At 39.5% G+C, this 20,273-nt stretch overlaps 1 long non-coding RNA gene across 1 annotated transcript; it reads right to left on the bottom strand.

Moving 5' to 3' along the window:
- Positions 1-7,714: 7,714 nt before the first annotated feature.
- On the bottom strand, positions 7,715-15,062 carry LOC144454473 (uncharacterized). Its single transcript, XR_013482887.1, has 2 exons — positions 14,777-15,062; positions 7,715-8,372 (listed from the first exon to the last, which is right to left on the bottom strand). It is a non-coding gene; the product is annotated as an uncharacterized LOC144454473 (long non-coding RNA).
- Positions 15,063-20,273: the final 5,211 nt, after the last annotated feature.

Raw genomic sequence — 20,273 nt, 5'->3', positions numbered from 1 at the left:
TATTTTATTTTAAATAAGTAAGCATTTATTTTCTTTCCACCCCACTTCCTCCCCTCCTCCCACAAAAAAGAAAATCCTAACAAATATGCATGGTCAAGCAAAACAAATTCCCAAATTGTCAATGTTCACAAGTGTTTTTCTCCTTTGCATCTTGAATCACTCTCTTTCAGAAGGTGGGCTTCATCCCTAGGGCAGCTAGATGAGGCAATGAATAGAGTTCTGGGCTTGGAGACAGGAAAACCTGAATTCAAATCTAGCCTCAAATTTATATAGATGTGTGGTCTGGGTAAGTCATTAATTTCTGTCTGCCTCAGTCTCCTCAACTGCAAAATGAGGATTATAATAGCATATACCTCACAGGGTTATTGTGAAGATAAAATAAAATAAAATATAGAAAGACATTTAATAAATGCTTCTTCCTCCCCTCTTTCCCTTTCCTCAGTAATCATGGTTGACCTGAGTGGTGTTGTATTTTATGTTAATTTTTTAAACTAATTTTTAAAAAATTAACAAGCATTTATTTTTCTCTTCATCTTATCTGCTCCTTTCCAACATAAGGAAAAAAAAAGAAACAAAACTCTTGGAACAGATAAGCATAATAAAGCAAAACAAATTTCCATATTAGCCACATCCAAAGATGTGTCTTGTTTTGCATCTTAAGTCCATCACTTTTTTGTGAGGAAGTGGGTAACATGCTTCATCATCAATCCTTTGGAATCATGGTTGGTCTCAATGGCATTTGGAAAGAAGGAAGATGGGACAGGGAAATAACAATGAAACCACCACCCCTTAGAACCTGTGTGACCATGAGCACATCACTTCAGTCCTTGAGCCTCATTTTCTTTATCTGTAAATCCGGAGATTGGACTAGATAATCTCTGATCTCTCTCCCAAACCTAAATCTATGACTCTATGATTCTGTGATATTATATGATGGTGGGAGCCAATCGAACAGTTCTTTTCCCATAACACTGCTCCCCTGTCTGCTGTTTTCTAGTCAAGGTGGACTACTAATGTCATAAACACTGAATTTGGATTGCTCAAGGGATAGAGCACTGGCCCTGGAGTCAGGAGGACCAGAGTTCAAATCTGGCCTCAGACATTTACTAGCTGTGTGACTCTAGGCAAATCACTTAACCCCATTGACTCCTAATTTTTTTAATTTGGTTTGCTTAAATTATTAACAAAATCAGAATACCAAAAGCAGAAAGTAGTTGTGGGTTGTTTTTTTTTAATGGATGACCAGCTGGTTGATAGAAAAGAAAGAAGCATAAATTTGCTATTGGCTGCAGGCAATGGCACTGGTAGCTACAGGTGTTATTGATATTGTGTTTGCAGATGTCTAATAAACCAAAGTGCATTTCGACTTTTAGTTTTTCACTGCACATCTGTGCATCCTGCATGTTTTATAGATCTTAAAATTGAGCTCTTATAGAACAAAGGTATTCTTTAACCACTCAGCTGTTAATTCCTCCACCTGGTACTACCAGAGACAGACTTCATCAGGGACCCAGTCGTATCCCAATGCAACTGCCCAGAAACATATTAGCCCTGAGAGGATGAGGGTGGAATAAAAAAAAAAGGTAGATTGCCCTCCAAAACTCAGGCTGAATAAACTGTCTCAATGTAATTCTACTAGACAAAGACTTGAGGGTAAAGCAAATCATCTCTCACCAGTGGAAATAATAAACTCATATTTACATTTAAGGTTTATGAATTAAATAGCATTTGTCCCTTTCTTACAGATGAGTAAATTGAGTCTGTGGTAGGTTAAATGACATTCTCAAAGTCACACAGCTCTAAGTGATAGAGCTAAGACTCAAATCCAGGTCTTCTGACTCCTGAATTCCACGTTTATTCTACTATGTCTTGCTTCCTGTGCAAGGTCTGTGGACCAATTTCTATTTGCCCCATCAGGCAGTCCAATCCTGGGTACAGGATCAGGAAAAATGTGGCCTTTGCCACATTCCTCCAAATTTTATGGATGCCCCTAGTGGGCACTGTTTTCCCCAAATATAGTTGTTCCATTCACACTGTATTGTAGCCCTGCCTTCTCCCACCACTATTTGAAACTCAGCATCATTCAATCCAGTCATTCATTCATTCAACGTTCAACAAACATTTATTCAGCAATTACTAAGTGAAAGTCAATGAGCGAGGTGTTGGGGATACAAAAATAAAACAAAGCAGTATCTTACATTTAGAGGATATAATGTTATGCACATAAGTAACAGCAATAGCTGATATTTATATAGCACTTTCAGTATTGCAAAGCGCTTAGATACCTCATTTCAATCAATCCTCACAATAGACTTTAATTTTACACCCTATGATTGTTTCCATTTTATAGGTGAAGAAACTAAGGCTCTCTGAGGTTTGAACTGCCCAACGTCACATAGCTACTAAGTGTCTGAGGCAGGACTTGAACCCAGGTCTTCTTGACTGCAAGTATGGCATTTTATCATGGCTCTCTCTAAGTAGAAAAATACAAAGTAATATAAAATAATTTCAAAAGGAGGAGAGCAGAAATAATTGGATCAGGAAAGCCTTCGTGGCAGCCATGTTATGCTTTGAAGGAAGCTAGAGGTTGTATGAAGCAAAGGCAAAGGGGGAATGAATTTCAGAAATGGGGCACCTCTCAGCTGGGTATTTAAAGCCCTAGCACAATGAAAGCCAGAAAAGGAGAAGATGAAATGCATCTAGGGAACAGCGAGCAGGCCAATTGGATTGTAGCAGACAATGTTTATAGGAGAGTAGCATGAAATAAGATTGGAAAAACGGGTGGGAGCCAAAGTGTGAAGTTTCAAATGCTAATTGGTGTCTTTTGTATTTTCTCTCCGAGTCCGTAAGAGAGTGATTGAAGATTTTTTGAGGAGGAGAGGGTTTGACATGGTCAGATCTGTGTTTTAGGAATATATTTGGTATCTATGTGGCTGATGGATTGAAGAAGGGAAGATATTAGAAGCAGGTGGACCAATGGGGACTATCGCAGTACTCTGGGCAAGAAGAAATGCAGCCCTGCCTTGGAATAGAAACTATGGGAATTGAGAGAAGGGGACTGATAGGAAAGAAGTTGTGGAAGTAGAATTAATCAATCAGTGAGCATTACTGAGCACTTAAAATGTACCAGGTCCTGTAATAATATGACCAGGAACATAGACAGAAATGAAACCATCCTTTCTCTCAAGAAGCTTACCTTCTATTGAAGGAATCAACATGTACACAACAACAACAATAAATAAAATAAATACAAGGGGGGCAGCTAGGTGGCACAATGGATAGAGCACAGGCCCTGAAGTCAGGAGGACCTGAGTTCAAATTTGGCCTCAGACCAAACACTTGACAGTTACCAGCTGTGTGACCCTGGGCAAGTCACTTAACCCCAATTGCCTAAATAAATAAATCAATCAATAATTGAATAAATAAATAAATGCAAGGAAATGAGGGACTGGAAGCTGGGAGTATCTGGAAAGGCCTGGTGTAAGAGGTAGCATTTGAGCCAAGCTTGAAAGGGAAGTAGAAATCCTAATTCAGAGAGTTGACAAAGGAGTGCATTCAAGCATGGGGAATAGTCAGAGCAAATGGATAGAGATGAAGATGGAATGTGGTGTGTGAGGGACAGTAATGAGGACAGTATGGCTGGACCAAAGAACATGGGAAGAGGGCTATTGCATAATAATCCTAGAAAGGTAGGTCAGAAACAGGGTGGGCCTGCTTAAAAAAAAAAAAAAAAGATATGTTACCAGATCTCACCGGGCTCTTACTGAAGACAAATAATTCTTTTATTTCTCCTCATCTGACATGGAACTCCCCATAATGGATGTTCTGAACCTTCCATTCTTTCCTCAAGCTTTCCATACCACCACCACTACCACTTCTCTTAGCAGAGGACCTTGCCTCATGCTTGAGTGGAACTATGGAGATCATTCACAAGAGCTCCTATATTTTCTTCTCTGTTATTCCAGGCTTTGATGAAAAGGTAGCGCTTCTCAATAAGGTTATCTTCCTCTTTCCTTCCCATCCCTCCATCTCTCCTCTCCCTCTACACTATACCATCCCACTCTCAGTGCTCAATGAAGAGAACAGAGCATTGTTCAACTGCTGCTGACTAAAGAGCTGAATGGGATAAAACCATGTTCCAGTTTGGAAAACCAGCTTGATTTTAATCTTTGCTTTCTTTTACTGATAATTTTCTCTAAAATTCTCCTTGGAGCTGGAATTTTCTACACTCAATGTAAACTGAAATAATGTTTACATAATATATATATATATATATATATATATACACACACACACACACACACACACACACACACACACACACACACACACATAATATATAGCTACGTACATATCTCTGCTCCCCAACTCAGTTGATGTAGGGTAGAGTATTATCACACAAGTTGAAATTTTAATATATTAAACCATGCTTGTGACCTGAGTGATTCCTTTATGAGATGCAAAGTCCTCTTTGATTGAGTTAAGGGAACGATTCTGTTGGCTAGCAAATGAATTAGCAGCTCCCTTGTAGGAAAATATTGTGAGTGACACTTCTGTGTGGGGAAGAGAAGAAAATTTCTGCCACTTCCCCAAATATTATCTGAATAACTTTAATGGGAGGCTTCTGGACAAGTAAGAGAGCCTGTATCTATGGGAGAATGGACACATACACTGCAGGCAGACAGGATGCAGAGAGACAGTCATCAGAAGGAGGAAACAGATTAAGGGAGAGCAGCCATTGGTAGTAGAGAAGAGAGGCAGACTTTGGAGAAGAGCATATTCCCTGGAACTCAGCTGAGCAACCCAACTACCATTGATACTTCACCCAAAGGGAGTTGTGCTAAGACTCTATGAAGAAAGAAAGGACTTCCAGGCCTTTGCCAAGAGTTATTCATTGCCTCTGCCATACATGTATCCCATAGCAACATCCCAGTATCATTGTGCTTAAAATTTTACCACATTCTTCCCATTGATAGTGTGTATATTTGTAGGATAATGTGCCTCAGGTTTATGGAGGGAAAGTTTCTGTTATGCCCTTTGAGTAAATACCTTCACTGAGAGCTAATTAGATCTATTAGCTAATTGTTTATTCATGGAAAGCAAATTGGTGGGGTCTAGGGAGTTATAATGTCAGGAACAAAGCCACACAGTATAACCCCTAGAATTCAGGGTTAAAGTCATTCAGGGAATCAACCTGTGAGTAACAGTGAAAGACAGGGAGGTAATTCCCAGAGAGTATTATGCATGCATTACATGTATTTTCATCAAAACTGTTCATTTGTTTTATTGTTACCAAAAAAGGAAATAGTCATTTTTATCCAAACATTTTTGCATAGCAGTCATCTCTAAACAGTCAAACTTTCAAGCTTCAACTTTTGTTGCAAGTTATTTGACCTAAAAGGTGTAAACTATAGTATAAGTTAAAAGATAACAACAACAACAACAATAACAATAACAATTTCTCCTGCCTTTCACAGTTAAATACCTTGAGAAGACCATCTATAATAGGTGCCTCCACTTCCTCTCCTTTCTTCTTAATTCTATACAGTCTGACTCCTGACCTCATCATTCCACCAAGACTACTCTCTTCTAAATCACCAGTGACCTCTTAATTGTCAAATCTCCTGGCTTTTTCTCAATTCTCATCCTGCAGCCTATGACACCATCAATCACCCTCTTCTCCTTGATACTCTTTTCTCTCTGGGTTTTCAGGGTGCTGTTCTCCTACTTGTCTGACTGCTACATCTTAGTCTTCTTTGCTGGATCTTCACCCACCTGGGTCATAGTCACTAACTGTAGGTGTCACAAGGGGCTCTGTCCTGTTCTCTTCTTCTTCTATATTACTTCTCTTGGTGATTCCATCAGCTTCTATATATTCATTATCATCTCTATGCTGATAACTCTCAGATCTATTTCTCCAGCCCTAACCTCTCTTCTGAACTCTAGTCTCCCATCTCCATGTGCCCATTAGACATCTCAAACTTAAGCATGTCCTGTAGAATCTTAAATTCAACATGTTCCAAGCTGAACTCATTATCTTTCCTCCCCAAACTTTGAGTCAACACCATTTTCCTAGTCACCCTGGCAGTCTGTCTCCAGTCCTCCTGATCTACATCTTGCCACTGGACCCAGATGACTCTGGAGGATAGAGTGAGGCTGGTGACTTTGCACAGCCCTGCCTCACTTAAATCCAATTCACTTTCAGGCCATGGCATCACCTTCCCGATTTCCCGGTCCTCTTTGAGAATGGAGGACAAATAACAACAACGGTCACCCCGGCTCATAACCTGGGTATCATCATTACTAACTCTCTTCACCCCCATATCTAATTGGTTGTCAAGGTCTGTCAATTTCCCCTTTGTAAAATCTCATGGATATATCCCTTTCTCTCCTCTGACACAGCCACCACTCCAGTGTACATTGTCTTCTCTTCACACCTGGATTGCTATTTGGTCTGCCTGCCACAAGTCTCTCCTACATCCCTTACATCCTCCACTGAGCCACTGAAATAATTTTTCCAAAGCACACGTTCAACCCAGTCACACACATATACACACACACACTCTCAATAAATTCCAGTCACTCCCTATCACCTCCAAAATTAAATACAAAACCCTCTGTCATTTGAAGCCATTCCACCTAGCCCCATTCCTACCTTTCCAGGATTCTTACACTTTACGCCATATACTTCTGAATCCAGTGACACTGGTCTTACTGTTCTTCACAAAAGACACTTCATCTTCCACCTCCAGGCATTTTCACTTGCTGACCCGTGCCTGGAATGCTCTCCTTCCTCATCTCTGCCTCCTGTCTTTCCTGACTTCCTTCAAATCTCAGTTTAAATCCCATCTTCTATAGGAAACCTTTCCCAATCTCTCTTAATTCTAGGGCTTTCTCCCTGTTTCTTATTTCCTATTTATCTTATACATAGCTTATTTGTACATAGTTGTTTCCATGTTGTCTCCCCTTTTAGACTGTGAGTTCCTAAGTTTGTCTTTCTTTCTTTAGAGACAATCAAGGGCTAAGTGACTTGCCCAGGATCGAACAGCTAGTAAGTGTATAAGGCCAAATTTGAACTTGGGTCCTCCTGACTCCAGTCCTAGCACTCTAGCCACTGTACCACCCAGTTGCCCCCTAAGTCTTTCAAAATTAGCTTTCCTTTTATTCATCTCCTAGTGATGAAAGAAAGGAAAAAGTAAGAAATGCCCAAGCACTAGGCTGTTCTCTCCATTAGATGTTATCCTTATTCTATGGTTAGTAGAAGGGAATAGGAAATGAAGTTGCATGTCAATGAAAATTGCATAGACTCATGAAATGTCAGAACTGGAAAAGAACTTGGATGTTATCTAGTTCAAATCTTCATTTTACAGCTAAGAAAACTGAAGCTCAGAGAGATGAAGTGACTTCCTCCAAATCACACAGTTCACATCAGAGCTGGGTCTAAAGCCAGATCTTCTGATGTCTAGTCCAAAGTTCTTTCTCCTACCTCTCTCCTGGCCCAAGAACATTTGAATATCAGCTGCTAGTAGAAAGAGTCCTAGACTAAAACTCAGAAAACCTGAATTCGAATCCCAGCTCTGACATTTCCCCACCTTCACTTAAATCCAATTCACTTGCATGGCATGGCATCATCTCCCTGAGTGTCATGGTCCTTTGTTGACAAACAACAACAACAACGACGACTATGGAAAAATTGACTTCTATCTCTTTTAAGTCTGTTTTCACACTTTTAATAGACAAATAAGGATACTGAGGCTCAAAGGGGAGAAGAGAGATCCACATAGTCACAAAATGAATAAGCCATAGAGACAGAATTTGAACCCATGTCCCTTTACTCTAAACCTAATGGTCATAAGACTGTTTTGAGATTGCTTCATAAATTGTAAAGCTATTTATAAATGTAAGTCGTGGGATTTATGATTAATTTGTTTTCCTGAGGGCACTCACAGCCTTCTTCCCTTATTTTCTCTCCCCGGCTGTGGACTAAAACTGTCCATCTCTAGCTTTCTAGCTTGCAGACCCCATTGGAATGGAGGATTGGCGCTCACATTCACTTGAGGGCTGAGCAGATCTTCAGGGTCATTAAGTCTGTGCCTCCAGTTGATAAAGCTGTACAAACATAGGGTGTCTCAGATGCCATTGGTGTGAATGGTGAAGCCCAAGGTATCAGCTGTTGAGTAGAAGCTAGCTTGTTCATAGCATAGGCTTGGGAATGTCAGGGTCAATCCACATATTCATTTGTCCTGCTAGATGGGCACCTCCCTTGAGGCGTCCTGCCAAGACAAGCAGCTAATCTGTTTGTAGTTGTGCCCAGAGCTCTGCCTTGACATTCCTGAGCCATTTGTTCCCAGTCCAGTCCCGTAATTGTGCACCTTAAAAAAAATACCAATAAACACATTCAAATGAAGCCTCAGTAAATTCATGGACACATTTGAAAATCCTCAGGCCCTAAGCTGTCCTCCCCATTATCTTTAATCTATGGCAGTGATCAGTGCTATCTTCTCCTGGCCTCAGCTCTGGTAGTACCTCCCCAGCATCTTGGGACTGGCTGAACAGAACCATAGCTAGGGCAGGTTGATGTGGGATTTGTCTTAGGGTGCCGACAACATTTACACTCCAGCAGCATAGAAACAACCGAGCTTAAAACCTAGTTACCGAGAATAACTAGTTAAAATAGAAATCTACCAAATAGTCTACCCTCTTCATTTGGGTTGTAGCATCCCAAGTGAATTCTTTTCATCTCATACCAAAGAGTCGGTTTGATATGCCCTCTTTGTCTCTTTCCACTTACCGACTACTGGATTTGTCCAAAAGTTGATTTGAAAATGTTTTTTTTCTATTATTCTTATTTATTTTATTAAATATTTCCCAGTTACATATAAAAAGTTTTGACAATAATTTCTTAAAACTTTGAATTCCAAATTCTGTCCCTCCCTTCTGCCCTTCCCCCCTCCTTGAAAAAGCAAGCAGTTTTATTTCAATTATACATGTAAGGTCATGCCAAACATATTTCCATATTATCCCTGTTGCAAAAGAAAACAGAAACAAAATAAGACTATAAAACTAAAGAAAGTAAAACAGTATACTTCAATATGCATTCAGAGTTCATCAATTCTCTCTAGATATGGATAGCATTTTCTATCATGAGTCCTTTGGAATGGTCTTGGATCATTGTCTTGATTAGAGTGGCTAAGTCTTTCACAGTTGATCATCCTTATATTATGGTTGTTATTATGTACAATGTTTTCCTAGTTCTGCTCAATTCACTTTGCATGCATTCACATAAGTCCTCCCAGGCTATTCTGAAACCATCTTGCAATAGTATTTTATCATAGTCATATATAACAACTGATTTAGCCATTCCCAAATTAATGAGCATTCCCTCAATTTCCAATTCTTTGCCACTAGAGCTGCTATACATTTTTTTTTTGTGCAAATAGGTCCTTTTTCCTTTTCTTTGACCTCTTTGGGATACAGACCTACTAGTGGTATTGCTGGGTGAAAGGGTACACACAGTTTTATGGCCTTTTGGGCATGGTTCCAAATTGTTCTACAAAATGATTGGATCAGTTTACAACTCCACTAACAATGCATTAGTGTCCCAATTTTTCCACATCCACTCTAGCATTTATAATTTTCTTCTTGTATCATATTAGCCAATATGATAGATTTTAGGTAGTATCTCAGAGTCATTTTAATTTCCATTTCCTAATCAGTAGTGATTTAGAGCAATTTTTCATGTGGTTATTAATAGCTTTGATTTCTTCTTCTGAAAACTGCCTGTTTATATCTTTTAGCCATTTATCAACTGAGGAATAGCTCTTATTTTTATAAATTTGACTCAGTTCTCTCTATATTTCAGAAAACTTATGGCAAAAATTTTTTTTTCTCAGTTTCTTGTTTTCCTTTAATTTTGGCTACACTAGTTTTGTTTGTGCAAAAGCTTTTTAATTTTATGTAATCAGAACTATCTGTTTTATTTCCTGTAATCCCCTCTATCTCTTGTTTGTCATAAACTCTTCCCTTATTCGTAAACCTGACAGCTACATATTTCCATGTTCCCCTAATTTACTTATGATATCACCCTTTATGTCTAAATCATTTATTCCGAAAGTGATTTTCACGCTACTTGCTTAGGATGGATCTTGTGAGGCTTTCCCAGGGCACTTTTTTATGAAACTCACCTCAGGTCCCCCCTAAAATGTTAGTTATGACTCAGTGACTGAACCAAAGAAAGGTCTCAGGCAGATGCCACATTACAGTCTAAGTAAAGGACACTTTCTTCATTTACTGCCACATTCTCTGTTCCTTTCACACACCAGGTTAAACTTCTACACTCATAGGTATATTTCAAAGAGCCCAAGACTCCCCTCTCTCCCCCCAAAAAGTTGAATATTCATTCCCTGTGCTACTCCCCACTATCATCCACCTGCCTCCTTCCCACCACCTCTCCCCCACCCCAGGCAAGAATTGAAAAAATTCAGTGTGACTCATCCACATTCTGTAGCGTATTTTGTTGTATTCTTAGCTACTCATTCATGCGTTCATTCATTCAATTATTTTTTTTCTTTCATAGGATTGCAGGATTTAGAGCTAGAGAGGGGCTAGAGCTAGAAAGGGGCTTGGAGACCATTTTATTGAAACATAGGCACACACACATACACACACACACACACACACACACACACACTTTATAGATGAGGAAATTGAGGCCCAGAGAAACTGACTCACCTAAAGTAGTAAGCAGCATTGATTCATTTATTCATTGAACAAATATACATTGGTTGCCTATTATATGCAAGGTGCTATGTCTAAATATCTAACAGGACATAAAAATGGTTTCTGGACTCAGAAAGCTTGCACTCTAATAGAGAAGCTAAGACAAATAGATGAATAGCTGTAATACAAGGCAAAATGTCATAACTGCCAATAATACACTATAGGGATTCAAAAGAGATAGAACATGGAGTTTGGGGCAGGGAATCATTGAAGAAGGAATTATTACATTTAAGTTAGGCCTTGGAGAATGGTTAGGATCTTAACAGGTGGATATGAGTGAAGAGGATATTAAGAAAATAGAATGAGCAAAAGAAAAGAGAAAAGTTCTAGGTTCCTTGGCCAACTGCAAGATATACTTTGAATGGAGAATAAGTCATGCATAAGAAAATAGTGGCAGATAAGGTAAGTAGCCAAATCATGAAGGACCTTAAATGGACTATATTCTGATGCCAGTAGGGGACCACTGAAGGCTAAAATTTTAGCAGGAGAGGCACAAGTTCTGACAGCAAAATGAATCTGGCATTTGTGAACAGAATGAATCGAAAATGTAATAGATTAAGGAAGGTTAGGAAGCTGTTGCAATAGACAAATACAGGACAGGATGAGAGTCCGAGCTAGGGTATGACGGTGTGAATAGAAAGGAGAATAAAGGTCATTTGTAAGAGACACTGAAGATGTCCCACCAATAGTTCTTCTCATGCTTACGGGACTTATCCACCTAGATGTGCCATCAGTACCTCAAAATCAGTAAGTCTAAAACCTACTTTATTTCTCCCTTAAACTTATTCCTCATTCTTGCTTCATTATTTGTATTTATAACTTCACCTTTGTCCAGTCTCCCATGTTTGGAGTTATCTTTGGGACTATTTTTGACTTTTCCCTCTCCTTTACTTCTCATATCTAATTAGTTACATTGTGCTCAGAATTGGGCTTACAGTTCTACTTCCAAAGCATATCTTGTATCACTTTCTTCTTCCCTAGTCCCAATCTGACACATCCCTTCTAACTTTCATATGACTACCAGAATAATCTTTGTTATACCCAGATCTGGAGATCATCACTCTGTTCGAAAACTTTCAGTGGTGTCCCATTGCTTACCAAGAGAAGTTCAAACTTCAACTTGTCATTTAAGACCCTCCACAACCTGTTATAGCCTTAACAATCTGTTACAACCTTAACTTTCCAGTCTTATCTCATGTTACTTCTATCTATGCAGTCTATGTTCCAAAGTAGATCCTATCCTCCCCATCATGCACCAAGACATATGGTTTTCTTTTTCTGAATTCTTTATATGCAACAATAATTCAATTCAACAAGGATTTATTAAGCACCTTCCCCATGCTGGATCCTATTCTAGGTGCTAGGAATAGAAGACAAAAATGAAAACATTCCTCAAGGAGCTTACATTCAACTGTACTTCTAGCACAATAATATTTCATTACATTTATAAGCACAATTTGTTCAGCCATTCTTCAATTTAATGGATACACATTATTTTTAAAGTTAATATCAATGTATTTTTAGTTTGGGGGGATTTTTGCCACAAAAGAGTGCTGCCATGAATATTTTGCTATATACAGGACCTTTCATTTTGTTGCTAATTTACTGGGGTATATCTGTTGTTCAGTCATTGAGTCACGTCCAGTTTTTCCTGACCCCATATGGGGTTTTCTTGGCAAAGATACTGGAGTGGTTAGCCATTTCCTTCTCCAGTGGATTAAGGCAAACAGAGGTTATGTGACTTGCCCAGGGTCACACAGCTAGTAAGTGTCTGAGGCCAAATTTGAACTCAGGTCTTCCTCACTCCAGGCCCAATGCTCTATCCACTAGCTAGCTCTAGTGAGCTATTTACCTAGCAGTAACTTTATCACACGATTTCCATTTTTCCCCCCCAAACAGTTGGACCAATTCGCAGCTTCATCAATCGTGTGTTCCTTTACCTGTCTTCCCACAGCCCCTCCAACACTAACTGTTTGGAATTTTTTTTTTGTCATCTTGACCAATTTAATGGTGGCGATAGGAAACCTCAGAATCATTTTAATTCACATTTCTCTTATTTTCAGTGATTTAGAGCCAGAGTTACTGATAGTTATAATTGTTGATCATTTGTATTTCTTCTTCTGAAAACCATTCATTTTTATCCTTTGGCCTGCAAGGGTGAGGGACTTGCAGCCTTGAGGCCATATATGGCCACAGGTTCCTCACCCCGAGCCTACACTCTTCTTTCCAGAAGTTAAAGCCAAAACTTCCAGCCATACTGCTCTACTTACTGTCGCTTGTACTTTCCATTTCTCTCCTCAGTGCCTACGCACAGGCTGCCAGCCTTGCCTAGAATGTCTCCTCACCTCTGCTTCCTAGAAGCTTCAGCATTCTTCAAAGCTCAGCTCAAGTATCACTTCCTCCACTAGGCCTTTCCTAATCTTTCTTTTTTATTAGTTTATTTTTAGTTTTCAACATTCACTTCCACAAGATTTTGAGTTGGCCTTTCCTAATCCTCCCAATTGCTAGTGTCTCTCCCCATTACTTTGCACTTCCCTGGCACATATTTTATATTTACTTCTGTGTGTATATGTTGTTTCCTCCAATAGAACATAAGCTCCTTGAGGGCAGAATGTGCTTCATTTTTTTTTTATCCTGTATGTTCACTGCCCAGGACACAGTAAGCTTTTATTTTTTTTAATTTTTAATTAATTTATCTTGAATTATCAGCAATCACTTCCATAAGCTTTAGAGTTTTAAATTTTTCTCCCCCTTCTTCCCTGTCTTCCTCCCCAAGATGGCATGTCATCTGATACAGGCTATACATACATATTCCTATTAAACATATTTTCACATTAGTGATGTTGTAGGTAAGAATTAGAACCAATAGGAGGAACCACCAGAAAGAGGAAACAAAACACAACAGAAGAAAATAAATAACAAATAGTATCCTTCAATCTGCATTCAAACTCCATAGCTCTTTCTTTGGATGAGGATAGCATTTTCCATCATGAGGCCTTTGGAGATATCTTAGATCCTTGTATTGCTGAGAAGGGTTAAGTCTATCAAAATTAGTCATCGCACAATATTACTGTGTACAATGTTCTCCTGGTTCTGCTTACCTCACTCAGCATCAGATTATACAAGTCTTTCCAGGTTTTTCTGAAGTCTGCCTGCTCATCATTTCTTATAGCAGCACAACAGTATTCCATTACATTCACATACCACAACGTGTTCAGCCATTCCTCAATTGATGGGCATCCCCTCAATTTCCAATTCTTTGCCACCACAAAAAGAACTACTATAAATATTTTTGTACATGTGGGTACTTTTCCCATTTGTATGATCTCTTTGGGATACAGACCTAGAAGTGCTATTGCTGGGTCAAAGAGTATGCACATTTTTATAGCCCTTTGGGCACAGTTCCAAATTGCTCTCCAAAATGGTTGGATCATTTCACAATTCCACCAACAATGCATTAGTGTTCCAATTTTATCACATCTTCTCCAACATTTATCATTTTCCTGTTTTGTCATATTGGCCAATCTGATGAGTTGTTTTGATTTGCATTTCTCTAATCAATAATGATTCAGAACATTTTTTCATATGACTAAAGATGGCTTTAATTTCTTCATCTGCGAACTGCCTGTTCATATTCTTTGACCATTTATCAATTGGGGAATGACTTGTATTCTTATAAATTTGACTTAATTCTCTACATATTTTAGAAATGAGGCCCTTATCAGAGACATTGGTTGTAAAAATTCTTTCCCAGTTTTCTACCTTCCTTCTAATATTGGTTGCATTGGCTTTGTTTGTGCAAAAACTTTTCAATTAATGTGATCAATTGCTTCCCTTCCCCCAGTGCAAGGGGTTTTTCCTGTTAATCCCTCAAGCTACCTGGGCTACAGGACTGCTGCACCCCATCTTTTTTCTGGTTCAGCTGTTCCAGAGTTTTTCCTTGGGCAATATTTTCTGGGTTTTCAGAGGTTAATATGGGAGGGTAAGGGCTACTTACCTCTTACTCCACCATCTTGTCTCCTGGAAGTGGAACCTCACAGTAAGTTTTTAATAAACATCTGCTGTTAGTAGGAAAAGAGAGAAGAGATTATAGCTTGAGTGATCGTAGGGCTTACAGAGTTTTTGTTAGCATAGGGGAGATGACCATATTTGTAGGCAAAAAGGAAGGAGCCCAATAGAGGGAAAGAACTAAAGATGCAAGGGGATAATTGATGCAACAAAACTAACCACATAAGAATTGAGCAGATGTGAGTATGATATCATCACATTCCATGTTTCCTAACTTTGGCCAATATCCTCCATTCAGGGAATCATCATGCATATGATATACCTAATCTTGTGCTTTGTCTGGACCTTAGTTCCTTCCCTTGGAACCAGCTTGGGGTTCCGTAGGCCCCACAGCTTTTATCATTCATCTTGGGGTTTTTTTTTTTAATTTTAGGCAATTAGGGTTAAGTGACTTGCCCAGCGTCACACAGCTAGTAAGTGTTAAGTGTCTGGTCTGAGGCTGGATTTGAACTCAGGTCCTCCTGACTCCAGGGCTGGTGCTCTATCCACTGCACCACCTAGCTGCCCCTTATCTTTCATTCTTTTCTAATTTTTCATTGATCTCTAAGCAATAAAATTCCTGAACCTTCTGACACCCTGAGTCTTTTTGGCTCTGAGATCAGACATCTGCTGCTCTAAGTTACTCTGTCCCTTCAGTTACCAGCCAAAGGGGTTCTGACTGGCTTTTCTGGTATTTTATCATATATGTCAACTTCTTCTTATTGATACGTTATATAATAGCTATTTTTGTTTCAGTTCTGCCATTAGTAACCTACTACTATATTGGAGCCAATTTCTAATTCCCTCTTTCCCTTCTGTCCCTTTATACTCTAGCCCACAAGAGTATGTTTCTAGGATTGGTTTATAAGGGAAAAAGTAAATAAAAATCAGGAATAATCCATCAGGATAAATAATTAGTGGTGCTTACAAATCTCATTAGTTGCAGAACACGTGACATCTAATTTCCTTGATCAACTTATCTAGCTATAAGGTTTTCCACCTGGAGGGCCTGTTTCCTTATTACCTGATGGCTTCTTCACCATAGGAATATGACAAAAGAAATTTTCTGATTCACACACTTGGGCCCACTCAAGCAAATTCATAGCACAAGTCTGCATTTCCAGTCTTCCTCTCAGCCAATCTACATGCCATCTGAAGTGTCTTTTGATGTCTCTGCGCCTTACTTCTTTCTCTCCAGTCAAGGTTGGGGAGAAAATAAAACTGCTGATAGTTTTTTCCTCAAACTTTCAAAAAATCAGAATAATTCAATCTGATAGCCGATTACCCTCAAAGTTCACAACAGACAACCACTTTACTTAGGAGGGTCCCTAAATAGAACGGACAAGTCTGGGGTCACCTATATGGTATGATTTGTCCGTTAGTCAACTAGGGGTAAAGTTATTCTGGAATGGGATCCAGGTAACCCTGCTACTGGGGAAAGCTGAGGTTATTGGATCTCTTAAGCTCAGGAGTTCTGAGCTACAATGTGCTAAGCCAATAGTGTCAGCATTAAGCCTAGTGCCAAGGTTGTAAGAAGTTGGAGTTCGTGGCTGGAAGTAGCTAAGTATGTGGTTGGCATCGCTTGCTATCTCCTTTCAAGGTCCATCTTCACAGATTCATAAATTCATAGATGATGAGAGCCAGAAGGGACTTTGGAAATCATTTAGTTTAACTAATTCATTTTTCAGATGAGGAAACTCAAGTTTCTTAGGTTCTATTTTTGTGTTTTGTGTTTTGGTTTGTTTGGTTTGTTGTTGTTGTTTTTTTTGGAGACTGGATCTTCCTCTCTCACCCACACTGGAAATGTGGTGGCCACTCACAGGCCAATCCCACAGCTTATTGGCACAGGAACTTTGACCTGCTCTGTTTCCAACCTGGGCTAGGAAGTCTGGTGTGCACAGCAATAATCAGGTAAGAAGCCTTCAGCTAGAACCAGAGACTACAGATATTAAAGTGTGTGGAAGCATATAGTTTAAAGCTTCTTTTTGTGCTTTAAAATATTAAGGTTTAGTATCATGACAGTGTCCCTAGTCTGGAATCTTTTTGTAACAAAGGCCTCAACCATTTTAAAAAGGAAACTAAGTCAAAGTACAGGAAAGAACTCTGATCTCCCTGATAACAGACTTGGGGTAGTTATCAGACCAAGGCTGGGGACCCTTTGAATAATCCAATTAAAAGCAGTACTTTCTCTACCCTTGACCTTATTGAATACGTTTTGGAAAATAATTCTCCCTGTGTGTCCAAGCTGTTAGTTTTGTTCTGTCTAGGTTATTAAAAAAAAAACGTCTAGCCAAAACTTTAGTTCCCTTGTTTAATCTTTCCGTAAAATTGTGTCTCTCTCAACTCTATAAATTGTCAGTAGAAAACAGCTTGTGTTAAAGAGACTTTAGAAAAGTAGATTGAGTCTCAAGAAATTTGTTTCTGACTGACTTGTACCAAATAAGATGAGCGCTGAATTTCTCTTTCACTGGGTGCTTGCTACTCCCAGAGACATAAACTGGGAAACTGTGTGACCTTTGAGAAGCAGGAGCTGGGGAGTGTCCCAGAAAGTTGTAGATTTTTCTTTTTTCCCCCCTTATAATAAAGCCTGCCTCTGGTGCATTGTGGCCAGTTGTGGGCTATTTTCTGAAACATTCCTTTGGCGACCATGCCGAATATTCTCTGTTCCAAAGCATTCTGGTATCCCTGCAGAGGCCACGTATCAGGAAAAAGAGAAGTCAGGAATATCATCTGAAAGACTTTATAAAATCCTACCTAATTTAACCCTCAATTGTATTTGCATATCTTTACTAACCAGTAATGGGGGGGGTTGTAAAACACACATGCTTGACTGATATTTTCAAACTAAATAATTTGAAAATTATAGGCAATATATAAATACTGGCTGAGCAGTATTTAGCACACATAACACATATGCACTGCTATACCAATGATAGTGCTAAATAAATACTGTTGTCTTTCATATTAGAACTAAAATAAAATCCAGTGACCTTTCTCTACCATATGTATGTGGTATTTATGAGTATGTATGTGTGTATGTATGATACATGTGTACACACATGTATATATGCATGCATCCACCCATCCATCCATCCACCCATACATACATTCATGAGAGAGCAGTGTGGCATAGTGGTGTAAATGATAGATAGAGCCGTAAGGCCCAAGTTCAAATCCCACTTCTGATACTGATAATGGGGCTTATAGGGTATTCAGAGAGGACTTAGCATCTCTCATGTGCCAAGTTCCTCATCCACCTTTGGTGTCCACCTTCACCCAACTCTCATCTACGGCTCCAAGAAGCTGTAGCATGTACAGCAGCCACACCCTGGTAAAACTCAGCAGATGGACCAAACCAGATTGAGGGTAATCAACAAGCTTCAAACCTGGGGATGTCTACCCAAAGCATGTGAAGACTTTCCCAGTGGGAATGGGTAGATGAGAAGTACTTGTTCCAGTGGCTATGAAGGAGGCTTGGTCAGACACCAAAGAAGCCAAGGTCATCTACTGCATTCTGGGCCACTGCCAGTATATATGCATGCATGCATCCAAAAGTTAGGATGACTTTTGTCTTGCCACTGGACTTCAAGGACTCTGGAAGAGAGGGTGAAGCTGACAATTCTGTGGGCCTCTGCCTCACTTAAATCCAACTGACTCACAAGTCGAGTCATCACCCTCCCGGTCATCATCAAAACCAAGGACAAACGTCAGGCAATGGGCAAGTTATTTAATCTTTCTGAGGCAGTTTCCACATCTGTAAAATGGGGATAACAATACTTGTAGTACTTACCTCACAGTAAGACCCAAATGAGATGATGTATATAAAGTGCTTTGCAAACTTTAAAGTCATAAACAGGGTATCCCAAAAACCTAAGTGCAGCTTGGAGCTATCAAAGCTCATACACAGCACTGTGTGTAAGTATCAGTGCAGGGGAGAAACTCCGTCCAGCAATGTAGATCAACAACTTGTCTATAACATATAGTTTGATAGAATTGCCCTGGGGGTATGGAATAGGTAAGTGACTACCCCTGGCTACACAAGTAGTATGTGTTAAAGACAGGATTTAAACACGTGTCTTTATTACTCCAAGCCAAGCTCTCTATCTACCATGCCACATAGATCTCTAAAGTATTATGTGTGCATACGTACATATATATATATGTATATATCCACACATACATACTCATATACATACACACATATTATATAGATATAGATATGGATGTAGTTCATACTATAGACACACAGTTTCTAGATCACCTCTCGGGAATTTTTCTGCTTCCTGGATCAAATCCTAAGAAAATCTCTTCTGGAAAGCCTTGAGAAGTTGTCACCAACTCTATAAGCAGGTTGGTCACAATGTATCAAATTTTATTTTAACAAGCAAAATCAGAAAGAAAAGAGGAATATCAACAGAGATCACAGTGACCCTGAAGGCCACCAAGTACATAAATTGATGCCTATGGAAATCACAGCCTTCATGCTGGAAGTCTCACTCTGGCTGAAGATATCTCTCTTTGTGTCTTTCCACCCAAAGCTGGTCTCTGCTTTCAACTGTCCTTTGTGAGTCTCACCTTTCTTCTGAACCAATTACAGTACTCATGACTTACAGTACCAATGAATGGTCAGATTTTGGTTAGCATTGTTTACACAAAGTTGTTTGCATGTTGTTCTTAGACCGTGGGCTCCTTTAAAGAAGGGGTTGGGTTTTTTGTTTTTGGTGTCTGGTTTTTGATTTGTGCTTTTCTTTGTATCCCTTCAATTTAGCACAGTGCCTGGTGCACAGCGGTTGCTTAATAAAAGCTAGTTGACTGACTACAAATATTCCTCTGTTAGATCCACCCCTTTGGGGTTATGCAGATAGTATGGCCTGTGGGCTTATTCTCAGGTCTATGTGAGGTTGAGCATCTCCATCACTTCTCTCCTCTCTTCATCTCCTTCTCTCCCCATCCCTTTCCCCACTCTATTGTTAAGGCTGTCTCTCCTTATACATTTTCATCTATTGCTGGCCCCTAGTTACATGTGGTTCCAAAGAAAAGCCACATGAATGCACAGGCCTCTTTTCTTGTTTTGAGTACAGCCTGGTGTCTCTGTGTCTTTGACTCCTTTTATGTCTTCTCCCAGCTAGGCTGGGATAGATAGTGGATAGAGGACTGGTATCTGGAAGACTTGTCTTCCTCAGTTCAGATCTGACCTCAGACACTAGTTGTGTGACCCTGGACAAGTCACTTAACCCTGTTTGCCTCAGTTTCCTCATTTGTAAAATGAGCTGGAATAGGAAATGGCAAGCCAAGAACAACTCCAAGAAAACTCCAAATAGAGTCACAAAGAGTCAGACATGACTGAAAAATGACTGAACAAAGTGTTTCTCCTGGGTGTGTCTGGGATTGTTTCTAAGTCTGGGTCTTTTTCTGCCTCACTCTCTAAGGACTACTCCTCTATTTGC

The sequence above is a fragment of the Phascolarctos cinereus genome, unplaced genomic scaffold, assembly GCF_003287225.1.
Source record: "Phascolarctos cinereus isolate Bilbo 61053 unplaced genomic scaffold, phaCin_HiC Scaffold_726;HRSCAF=1367, whole genome shotgun sequence".
Taxonomy (NCBI): Eukaryota; Metazoa; Chordata; class Mammalia; order Diprotodontia; family Phascolarctidae; genus Phascolarctos; species Phascolarctos cinereus.
This window is presented reverse-complemented; position numbering and strand designations above follow the sequence as displayed.